The sequence below is a fragment of the Phalacrocorax aristotelis genome, chromosome 19, assembly GCF_949628215.1.
Source record: "Phalacrocorax aristotelis chromosome 19, bGulAri2.1, whole genome shotgun sequence".
Lineage (NCBI taxonomy): Eukaryota > Metazoa > Chordata > Aves > Suliformes > Phalacrocoracidae > Phalacrocorax > Phalacrocorax aristotelis.
The window spans coordinates 5,338,273-5,350,406 of NC_134294.1; the positions used below are offsets into that span (position 1 = coordinate 5,338,273).

At 47.1% G+C, this 12,134-nt stretch overlaps 1 protein-coding gene across 5 annotated transcripts in view; it reads left to right on the plus strand.

The window, feature by feature from the left end:
- The first annotated feature begins 4,141 nt into the window (after positions 1 to 4,141).
- The window catches only part of SAMD11 (sterile alpha motif domain containing 11), a 188,869-nt gene continuing 180,876 nt past the window's right edge, over positions 4,142 to 12,134 (plus strand). For 2 of the 5 annotated variants that reach the window (XM_075113797.1, XM_075113796.1), the window contains exons 1-5: positions 4,146 to 4,440; positions 7,687 to 7,772; positions 8,144 to 8,211; positions 10,570 to 10,756; positions 11,435 to 11,554. The gene's annotated coding sequence lies outside the window, so the exon portion shown is untranslated. Of the gene's footprint in view, positions 4,441 to 6,375; positions 6,510 to 7,686; positions 7,773 to 8,143; positions 8,212 to 10,569; positions 10,757 to 11,434; positions 11,555 to 12,134 lie in introns of those variants that run through there. The other 3 variants (XM_075113790.1, XM_075113791.1, XM_075113792.1) reach the window with 3 other exon arrangements.

Sequence of the window (12,134 nt, forward strand, 5' to 3'; positions counted from 1 at the left end):
TGCATCTTCTCCATATGTAAATTATAACAGTAAAGGGGACAGCTCCTGTGGTCAATTAAAATGCAAAAGTAGTGACTTAGTGTGTTGGTGACACAAAGCTGGGCTTGTTTCTTGGAGGCTCTGATTGCAAAATGATCAACTGAAAGTGCAGGTTTTTCAAAAATTGAAAGAGTTCATAGAAACATGTTGATTTTTGACAAAATTTTCAGGGGAAAGACACTGGCAGAAATAGCCTTAGACGTCTCCATTTTAGGTTTCTTCTCTGACCAGGAAGTGTCATACCCAATCAGGATATTACAGGGACAGACGCAGCCCTGATGTGAATGCAAGCACAGCTGTGACCACATCAGAGACTGCAGGAGCACCCTGGCCCACCTTCATAGGCCATGCAATGAGGCACGTTTACTCCCCCGGACTGACTCATGGGTGGGGGTGGGATGGTGAGCACAGAGCTGCAGCTGGGAAGACACATGTGGTCCCGTGAGCACCCAATCATCCTGCTCCGGGAGCCCCCAGGCAAGAGGCAGCACCCCAAGGCCTGCTGCGAGGGCCTGCACTGAGGATATGCAAATTGCTGGTATGGTGGGAGGGCAGTGGAAATTTGGGTTGAAGGATGGATTGAACCTCCTTCAACTCTTCCCATAAACCTTCGTTGTCATTCCCACGATGGGAGAAAGGGAGATGCAGAAGTGTTAATGTGACTCAGCAAGTCAGTGACAGAGTCAGTGATGGAGCCTGTGGATGCTGATCTCGGTGCTTGTTCTTTAGCTACAAGACTATCTAGTATATGAGAGAGATTTGTATTCAGGTTCAATGTTTTCTTTTTACTGTCATGCATATTTAATATGTATCTAATAAATGACAATTCCATAGCTTGCACCACTGCAGCGATGAAAATATGCAATAACCCAATGCCTCTTTGTTTCAGGTTTTGTTAATGACAGAGAAGAAACCTGCCCGTCAAACACAGGTAAATGGTCTCTACTGAGGCTGTTGGGGTCTATGCACATGCTTTTTAAGGCACAGGTTGCCCCATCTTTATTACCGGCTAAATTATGTCTTAGAAACTATATGTTATTTCTACTTCCATCCGGACTTACATATTTTTTAAAAAATCCCATATGTAAAAAAAGCCCCTAAAATCCAGCGGACAAAGGTGACAAAAGACAAAAAGATGCTGTATGATATGGAGGCAAAGGAATCATGCCTATATGCATTTAGGGAATAATGCCTATACGCTCTTAAGGGCAGATTTAGTGGGAAGGCAAAGGGGACTGTGACCCCTTCATTTCTTTTACACTCTGTCACAGTGATGAGGGAAAGTTATTCCCGTCACCAAGAGGCTGCACCCAACCCTGAGGTGAGCTGTCTACTCTCCGGCGTCCTGTCCATCCCACCAGGTACTGCTCAATGTTTCTCAGCCTCAGTAAATCCATTTTCATTACTGCTACAGAAGCTCATTATTTTAACACTGGTGATTTCCCAAAGTTGAATCCTTGCCGTTGGTCAGAGGATGCTGTTACATAAGTGCATGTCACTTACCCTGCAACCCCCAATTTTTTAGAGAGGCAGATGCAAAGTAAGTAGGAAAATTAAGAGCGCTGATCCACTCACAAAAGCCATCTCTTTTCAGATCATTACACTGCGTAACATCCTTGAGTGAAACGGAGTTATCATCCAAACCTGTAATTTTCAAGTAATCACTGAGTTTTGAGTGTTGTCATGTTATTACCAGCAGTAGCCAGCATTTGGAAAGGAGGCAGCAGAGAGTTTCTATTAACATGTGATGAAAAATATTTTTCATCCCTGGCATGTTTAAAAGCTGAAGCATCAGCGTCCCACCGCGTGAATCCCTGTCTGTATCAGTGGCAGCAGAGCGAACATGCAGCAAAGAAGGGAAAAAGTCTGATCACAAAAAATTAGAGACACCGTGCGAGAGGCATAACACAGTAATTTGCAGATTGGGATGAAAAAGCATCAATGCTCAGTTCTGGGTATTGAGCTATTATGTATAAGCTATTATTAACAATATAATTGCTCAGCTCAGGTGCTGGTGGCAAGAGATTTCATATGATAAATATGCCTCCAGTGTAACTCGATTCTCTTCACTAGCGATTGACTGAGGACAAATTAGGTTGTTTATGCCTGGGAATGAATTTGGTGAAAACAGCCTATACCGAAGGGCCTGGAGAATTGAAAAGGTGTAGGGTAAGACAAACATAAATGTTTCACAGCGCAGAATGTTCTTGACCCCTCATAGTAAACCTTTTGGTACCAGATTCAAATATGCAAGAGCCTTGATGCACACGCAGTAGCACCGATTCTTTTTGTATGCACCATCTTCACGTAACATTGAAACTACCAGCTCAATTCTCAGTATTGAAAATATGGAGCAATTGTCACTTTAAGTTTAACCTGTTGGAGCAGACACAATTCCACTGAGACACAATTCTTCAACCATTATCAACGTTCAGTACAAAACCCTTCCTCTTCCTCGTTATTTCAAAGCTGGATTGTTGAACATCTTAAAACAGTTTCAGAGGAATAATAAAAATGAAAAGACATCAATATTCAACCTGATCTTCTTAAAAATCTGGGAGGACTGAGTTTCCCTTAGTGCCTTCCACAATAGTCTGTTATCATGAAGGAGGAACTATGCTGGCTCGCTAAAATGAAAAAAGGGAGGGAAGAGAATGCAGCCGCTGGGGAAACTCTCGCTCCCTAAATATATTTCCATATCGAGTTATTTGCAGTCGGTGGCTCCATCAGTCCGGGCACCCTTTGGAGAAGTTTTGCTCCAGATACATCAGTTCAGGTTTGCTGCTGTTACTAAGGAGTACCAAAACACTCTGGTCTTTTCCATATGCCACAGGGAACCCAAAGTGCGTTCCGGGAGCCAAATGCATGACTCAGACGTTTCTTCCTTACTCCAGTGACTTGAACCGCATACTCTGCTGGTAGCGCTGCAAAACCCAGCCTGTGACGGGCTCGGCAAACAGCTCTTCTGCACAAGCGAAAGTGGCTCTGCACGCTCGGCGCGGCTGCGCCGCAGGTACGGCTCTCAGCACCTGGCGCAGGGCCGTGCCCCGGTTCTTGGCTACTCTGGGCGCGGGTGCCTCTGCTCGGGGCCGCCCGAGGCTGTAGGAGGAGGCCTGGAGGGCAGGGTCGCGTCCTGGTGGTGCACAGCACCCTCACCTCACCGAAGCGCCGGTGAGGGCAGAACCAAGTTAACCTGGCTCCAGAGGCCCCCAGGCATCCCGTCCCCTTAGGCCGGGCCTTGCGCTTGACCCGACGGGGGCTCCGCTGTGCCGTGGGGGGCTGCGGGAGCGCCGGGGCCGCTCCCCTCAGGCGGTGCCCCGCGGCCCTCCCCCGGGGCTCGGGCCGGCGCTGCCCGCCCCGGCGCTGCCCGCCCGGCGGCGGCAGCCACCCGACACCCGCCGCTTCCAGGAAGCCGCCTCCGCCCGCCCCCGGCCGCGCCGCGCCGTCTGGGGCCGCCGCCGCCCCGCGGGCTGCCGGCGTGGGGCCGCGCCGGGGAAGGGGCGGGGGGGGGGCTGGCAGCGAGCCCGCCGCCGCCGCCGTGCCCTCGGCTGCCGGCCACCGTGGGCGGCCCGGCGGCTCTCCCCGCTCGGGGGGGTCCCCCCCCAGCCCGCCCGAGGAGCCGCGGGTCAGCAGCCGGGCGCCGGCAGCCCGGCCCGGCCGCCTGCGGTGAGCGGCCCAGGGCCCGCGGAGAGGGCGGCTGTCCCGGGGGAAGCGGCCTGGCCCCGACTCAAAGGCAGGGGATAGGCCTGCAGGGGGGAGAGGGCGGGAGGGGCCGGCGAGGGCTGGTTCTGCAGCATTTCTGTAACGTAATTACACCAGATTTAAATGAGCGAGTGTTTCCTACTGAAAAATAATCACTGTTGTTACCCCCGAGCTCCACTATTTCGGATCGCCTCATCTATATTTTTAAAATGTCAAACCTAGTGCAGGAGCAAAGACTCAAAAAAATCTAATTCTCAGTCTAAAAGAAAATCCTTTTAGAGAGAGAGAGTGAGTGTGTGTGGCCGGCTGGCTTTCTGCGGTGCAGAGAGCCCACAGTTCCCGTATGAAAATCAGCTCCTAATGCTTCCATGTTGGATTTCTCTCTCCTCCAAGGATCTGTCCATCGTTCTCATCTGGATCCACCACCAACTCAATCTTGAGTTTGTGGCAAACTCGTGGGCGTGTCTCCCCAAGAGCCATCCAAGGTGTTGGGGCTGTTTTCCCTGCTTCAGAGAAAGGGAACTGAAACGTGGCCAAGGTCATGCAAGGAAATCTGTGCTAGATTAGCACCCGAGTCGTTCGTTCTGGTCACAGAAACGCTCGTTTCATCAACCAACATCTGAGCAGAACCTTGAATCATATGCCCGTATGGAAGATGGAGCTATTTCTGGTGTTGGTCCTACTCCCTTAAGCTCAGTGGTAAATTTCATTGGCAGTGGAATGAGGTCTAACCAAATATTTTCTTTGGGTTTGGTTCTCTTTTCATTAATGTTGTTTTAGGTAAAACTAATGTAAGCAAGAGAAGAATTAGACTTTTTAAGTATTTAATTTTTTATAAAATATTTTTTGAATTATTGTGGAATTATTCAACAGACAGACTGATTTCTCGTAACCGACTGGGATATCTCAAATGAATGTCATAAACTTTTTTTGGTACAATCCTTTATTTCTGCATTCTTTACAGCAGGAGTAGGAGATAGTGGGGCTGGAATGTCTTTCTTGATTGTTCATGTTAGTTCTGTGTCAAGCAGGATAAAACTCCAGCTAATCCTTCTATAAATTTAGGTATTCCTAATCCTTCAGTATTCCCACTTTTCTTCAGGCATTAGATGTGTAATCTGTCCGGTGCCAAAAAAAAGAATATTAAAGAAAAAATTGGGACTGTAAGCAGTTATAAAAAATGAAAAAAAGTACAAGCTGCCCAGTATTGCTCAAGTTCAGATGGTTTTAATAGCTCTCTTCTCTAACCTGCCTGGCTCTGCAGTCCCTTAGCACAGGAAAATTTATATTTGGGAGCATGCAGAGGTCTTGCTTGGGGCTGTTTACATAGCTCAGTACTCTTAATACAGTGGTATAGCTGTGCTTTGCCCCCTCTTATTGTAGTGTCCATTAAAGGTGTATATCTCTGCTCTTTCTAAGTACATTAGAATTGGGCAACTACCCCCAGCTGATGCATGGGGCGAGTGAGAAAAGGCAGCGAACTATGACATTTGGAGTTAGAGTGTGGCTAAGCACGGAATAGAGTGGTTCAAGCGAGAGGGGACCTGTTGAGAACTCCTCACAAGCAGGAACCCAGTTTTAAGATGGGCTGCTGCTTGTAAAGGTGTGTGTTAGCCCTTCTTCCCTTGTGGAGCGGAGGTGTGGGAGTCTGCTCTGCAGGCCTCCAGCCAGAGCTGCCGCAGGGACAGGAACTGCTCTACGGGCCATGGGAATCAACAGGGAGCACAGGGCATGTAGCAGGGGAGTGGGTAGAAGGAAGCAGGGCTCAGAGCAGCTTCTCCAAAATAAAGGAAGGACTAATGCTGATTTGGGGAGGGAAAACATGGTGGGTGGACGTCCCTGCTTCTAATACTGAGCAGAGCATGCATTCCCATCAACCTGCCCAGTGGTATTTTGCTATGGTCTGCTTCACGGCTGTTATATCCCTTTCCTGATGCCTTATCAGTAATTGGTGTTATGTGATCCCTTGCAAAAGTTAACATTTCTGCCTCCTTTCCCCTTCTTCCTATCTTGTATTAAGTTTGTTCTTTCTTCTCCTGCTTAGCCTGTGGCTTATATTACGGATATGTTTAAAGAAGTGAGTTAATTTTGCTCTTCTAGGTTATATTTATTTCTTCAGGAATTATCAGTGTGAGGCATGTACACATTATGAGGTGCTGTGCTTCTTGGCGAGTGTTCTGCTGGGGGAGTCTTGCTGTGGCTTGAAAGGGCTTTGGGGGGGTGTAAACTTTTTTATTATCGAACAAAAGACAACAAAAAGAAACCAACTTCAGCCTATGAAACTTCTCCAGTAGAGTGAACTTGGTCATCAGAATTGCTAAATGGCCACTCCATTTAACAACAGGCTCAGAATTATCAAGGAGAACAGTGAAAATCAGGCTAGCTATTGGTGTAACAAGCTGGTGGTTATTTTCAAGGCATTTACGTTTTCTCAGGTAGCAGGGAACTGGGAACTGGGAGCCAGTGCAGGGTATCAGCAGTACACGCGTGACTGCTGCACACTCAGAAAAAGCCCAGCGACTGCAATTCTCATGCTAAGTTAGGTACGCTGCATAGATGTTCCTGCTGTCCCATGACACGAGACAGGAGACTTAAAGGCAAACTTCGGCTTACCATCCTTTTTCTGTAGCGTGGGAGGATCCAAAGAAGAGGACCTGCAGGGTTTTGAGCGGGAGCTGTCAAGGAGAGTACAGGCAGGATCCAAGGTGAAGTGCAGCCACTGTTCCCAGCTCTAGTGGCGGTCATTGCATCTCACCGCACATTTCTAGGTAACCAGGTCTGCCTGCTTGAGTATCTGCAGGCTCTTCCATCACAGCCACCCCTGTTCTGCTGGCCTGTTTGGAGCCGACTTGGGGAACTACCTCTGTGTACCAGAGGCACAAAGATGTTGGCCTAGCCTTACCACCAAGGGGTATTTTCTCCCCCTGGGAATGCTCTATGAACCATGTATCTGGTATGTCTGGCTGGCTGATGTGGAGGTTTTACAAGGGAGCCAGCTGCTGTGAGGAGGCCACAGCCACACAGCTCCCAACTTTGGTTTTTATAAACACCAAAATAGACAATGGGGAGAAAAACAGAAATAAACAAGCTGGCGGCTTTTGATTAGGAGCAGCCCTTCTTCAGTCTGCACTAAAAGCACTCATGTTTGCTTAACAATACAAATAATTAATCACATGAAAGTGGATACCTAGGCCAGGATAAGATAGCAGGACCTTTTACTTGCTCCTACAAATCCATGTCTGGTGGGTTCTACTAGCGCCTTGCTGGCCTCCTCTGGGGGAAGAAGCCTGTAGAAATGTACAGGGATCAGGGAAATGGTTCCTTTGTCATCAGGCAGTTCTGGATCACTATGCGAGTTGCCCTGTTGTCTCCAGTCTGCGGGATGTTGCTCCCTTTTGTGCTTGGGTGCTGCTAAAATAAGATTATGGGGCACTCTCTGTAAATCCATGAATCAAAATGACCAACCTGACTGGCCTTAGGGACAGTGGGTTTATGCTGTGATCCTATGGCTGCACGTTGATTTTCACGCTTGGCAGCAGAGCACGTCTCTTCTTTGCTTAGCAAACAGTGGGTTATATCTGGTGTAAAAATGAGTGTCATCTGCAAGTTCTACCAAGGGCCTATGAAACTGGGGTTTCTTGACTGTATTCCCAGCTTCTCTACCAACTCCCTATGGGCCTCAGTTTGCGCGCCTGTAGGGTGGGGATAGACATCCATATGTGCTTTACAAGAAAGAACAGCGTGATGTTTGATTGAGAAATGTCAGTGCTATGAGATGCTGAGATGAAGGATGTAGTTGTGAACAGTTCTTACTGCTCTTATTAGGCCCTGCTAACAGAGGGAGAGAAATACTTCTATGCTGCCTTGCTCTAAATGTGGCAGAGTGTGAGGCACAGATACAAGTGAAAACTGTTGAGATTGTTTCTTTTTTCTTTTCCCCTGCAGAGAACCTGGCCCTGATTCTGCTGTCGTGCTGGTGTGGAAGAGCAATTCAACTGGTGTCAGAGGATTTCCACTGACATAAATCTAGTGTAAGCAGGAGTCATGGGGCTCTATATTGCACATTTTCCACTTTCCAGGGTGAACGTGTGGACTTCTCTCAAGCAGACAAGCTGCAGCAGGCTGCTGCTTTGTCCTTGCCCTTAATTTTTCTTCTGTTTGCCTATGTTATTTAATTGTGTAGATTTCAGAATTCTGTTCTGTAAATGTGTCTTCCATAAATGCAAATGGAGGCGGGCATTAAAATAAGTCGTAGTTAAACATTTTAAAGAGACTTTTCCAGTTGCCACTGATAATCCCTTCCAAATTGGCAATAATATATGGGTTTTGCTATCCACAGGCAGGCAGTTTTGCTGGCATTTATAATGATCGATAGTGATAATTTTATTAATTAATTTCATAGCATTTTGAAGCGTTGCAAACTTCCTGCAGAACGTACAAGCCCCTACCCTGAGGAACTTTGCAGCAAAGGTATGTCTGATAAAGAATATTGAATTAGACTGAGATGTGAGTACGTAAGGTCAAGCTCGCTATTCTGCTTTCATGCAACTTCTCCAGAAAGTCCCACGATAATAAATAATAGTGATTACCTAATTAACCGTAAGGCGTAATAGCAGCTTTCACCCAAGATCTTAAAAAACTCTTTGAAAGGTGGATTTTGCAAACGTAGAACTGCAGCACAGGGCTGAACAGCTTGATTTCTGTCAGACAATATGGAACTTGCCAAAGGGATACACAGGGAGTGTGTAGCAAAAAGGGATTGAATTCATGCTTCTTGCAGTCCTGTCCAGTGCCTCATTTTTGTGGGTGGTTGTGCCACACGGTTCACACAGTCGCCAGGTGTCCTTCCCGCAGTGTGCCTTCTTGTCTGCCTGTCTTTCTTACGTGACCTGGAGCCCACGGTAGTGTCTTTCAGGCGTATCTTTGAGACGGGTACTCCTAGAAACTTAGATCCGGCTGTAGAGATATTTTTGTTCTGAGCAAGAGGGTTGTGTTCTCAGCACGCAGGGAGCAGCCTCACAGGCTAACCTTACACCTGAAAATTGCAAGATCAGAAACGTTCCGAGCGTGATGTGCACTGATGGCAAGTGCGCAGCTCACACACAGTCATGCACACAGGCAACAATGTGTAGAGTATCTTGAAACTTTTGCATGATTAGAAGAAAATACCTACTGCTGGTCCCCTTCTAGACCATTCGATTTTTTTAAAAAGATGTGTGGAAGCAGCTTCTCTAATACAAATGTATTTACTGTAGGTTTTCCCTCCCCCTCGTCATTTCTGCCAAAAGAACCGGAGAGCTGTGGTCAATGGCATCACTGAAGGACATGTGGGCTGACAGACAGTGAGTTTGCTACAGCAAATATTGCAGTCTTTTCCAACAGAGGCAAAACAAATCACATGTTGTCAGTGGTATTGCAGGTCAAGCATGAAGTTTTGCCAGCTCCTCCAGTCTGAGCAGAAACAGAAATCCAAGCGCTGAAGGGAGACAGAAAAGATGGCTGACTGACTCCTGTCTGCTCAGAGCTGCCTGTTTAATTTAGTTACCTGCTTATGTCTATTTTTCTATACTTTTTTATTTTTTTAAATGCGCACAGTCCCTCAGGTTTCTATTATTATAGTGAAGAGTTTCATTCTGTGCCCAGCACCAAAGCTCCCCCCATGGTGATACATATTGGACACCATTTTTTCCCTTCCCTTCTTAGCAATTTATTGCATGTAGTATCCCAACTCAGCTCAGTGCAGATTTGAAACCATTACCTTGCGCCCAATGATTTCATGCTGTCTGGGAGGAGCAAAAGCTGAGAATACCTTAATCCTTCTTCCCGTTGGCCAAAGAGGTAAAAGAGGAAGGGCTGTGTAACTGAGGAAGCTGGTCTCAGCTGAGACCCTCTTTCTTCTCCTTCATCTCTCTCCCTTCATGTATCTCCTGCCCCTTCTCTTCCCTCCTGCTGTGATTCCTGCTCTGACCTGTGCTGTAGTGTGTCACTGGTGGCCTCGCTCTCTTCTCTCCTGCCACTCATCTCTGCCCAGGACAAGGTGCTTGAGAGACTAGAGGCCCCGTACAACTGACAGAGAAGCCTGTGGAGTTGTTCCTCCTCTTTCCAGCTGTGAAAAGGTCCAGGGGGCTTCTAATCACTTTCATTTATTCTGCACCCAATGAGTAGAACAGGAAAAGCTCACAACAGGGGAAAGAGAGGGAGCAAATTGGCAGAGGAAGAAGAGGATGGGAGGAGAGAGACGGGCTTCTGTCTTTATCCATGAAGCTGGAGACTTTCTTGTTTGGGGAATGAAGGCCCTCTGACCCATGGAGTCTGTTCCCTCCAGTTCAGACACTGCGCAGATGTTCTGCCAGGCCTTGCTGCACCCGTTTTATAGCTATAAAGCCTTTGCATTCAATTCTATCAGGTTGGCTCTTTCCCAAAGACATTAAATTCACATAAGAAATAAAAGCACTTTGCAGTGCTAGAGCTCTTCATTCCTCAGGAAGTCATAGAACTTCATGGGTGGAAGGCAGAGACTCTCCAGGAGGCTTTATGAAAGCCATTTGTCTCCAAAATTATCTGGGGCAAGAAAGCAGAAAGTTTGATCAGACTCACCTACAAGAGCAAGAGTTTGAAAATATACGGGGGGAGTAAGAGATGTTAGGGCTGGGAGGGCAAAAACCTTTGGAAGAGGCCTGAGCTAAGATGAGCACCTGGAAGCTTCTAGCATTGTACTGAGTTAGTACTTCATGGTGTTGTGCAAAGTTGGAGGGCAGGAGAGGAGCTTTGAACGGCCCCGCTTGGACCTTGTATCTCCTTTTCTTCTCTCCCTGTGGGGATCCTCAGCATACGGGTCAAATGCATGGAGAGCAGCTCTCTTCGGTCCTACCAACCTGTGCCAAGGAAAGGGATAATGGTGGTGTGAGCAGGGTATGTATGGGGACGGTTGGCTCTGCTCAGTGGGACAGATACATCACTGAACAACTGAGAACAGAAGAACATCCTCTAAGTGTGTGCGTCTGGCAGCAACGGGGTAAGAAAAAGGCAAATATTTCTAGACAGGCCTTATTTGGTAGTATTCCTCGGATCATCCGTGGAGGAGGAGGGTGGGAAGCAGCTGTAGAATTAAATGATGTATACCTGGAAACCCAGCACTCCATTTTACAAGGAAGCAGCCCCTCTTAGGGGGGTTGTGCAAATGCTTCCAGCTTCCTGATCTGTATGGAGAGCCTTGGTTTGAGAGCTTTCCTGGGGGGTCAAATCTCGTGGCTGTGGTGCTAGCACCTGTTGGAGCCTGGTAGAGCTGTATATTTTAGATGTAAAAAGTTTTCAAGGTGCAACAGGCCCAGAAATGCTTCCCTCCATGCATGCATGAGATACTGTGATTAAAAATGCTCCCACAGAGAGGAAAATAAAAACAACAGCCCAGGAACTCCTTGAAGAAAGATTTTTACGTCCTAAGTTATAAAACTAGCCAAAGTCCCCAAAGAAACAGCAGTAACAGAATTTAGCTGTTGGAACCCAAAGATGCATTGTTCTGATTTAATAATTAATGTGGAGTTAATTGAGGCTTTTACTGAACTGAAACAAGATAAAAGAAACCCGCCAGTCTGGACGCCATGGTTCTCCGAGAACAAGTTCATTCTTTTCCCCTGTGACCCCCCTCCCCACTCCCGCTGCCGCTCACCGCTCCACTTTTTTCTCCCCCCAGATGGGTGTGGAGCGGGGCCACTTCTGCTGTTCTGTACACAAAACAAGGAGGCAGGGAAGATGGCCACAGAGGCACCTGGGTCTGGGGAAGGGGAGAGCTATGAGAGAACCGATGCTGGTGGTGAGTGGAGCTCCCCTCATTCCCTCTCCTGGGCCATTGTTTGACAGGGATTTTCCATATATGCACTGACTTGAGAATTACTGAGCCATGCAGCAGTCACAGAGAATGCCTCCAAAAGGCAGCAAAACAGAGACACAGGGAGAAGCTGGCTCCCTGTTATCTTGAAGAAAGTAAATAGCAACATGGGTTTATGGCTTACAATTTAGTGCTTTAGAAATTGAGTCACACAGAATGTGTCCAGAACAAAATGGCTTTTAACCCCTTGGAGTATGTGCGATGTGAATAAATACTGCTCTGGTTTGTTGGGAAAAATGGCAAAATTTTGGTGTCAGGGTTGTTAATTACTAGAGAATGGGATGATCAGAGAACATTGCCAGTTAGGGCATGGATGCTTGTTTTTAGATCCTCTGGAAGAAAGGCTGGAGTGACCTTTATCTTACTGTAGTCAGTAGAAGTCTTTACACCAATTTCAAGGACCTTTGGATGAGAATTTATTAGCCTAAGATGAAGGAAGAGCTGTTTTTATAATTTTACTTCTGACTATAACAGTACTGGGGGAACATGAGGTGCTAGGACAGAT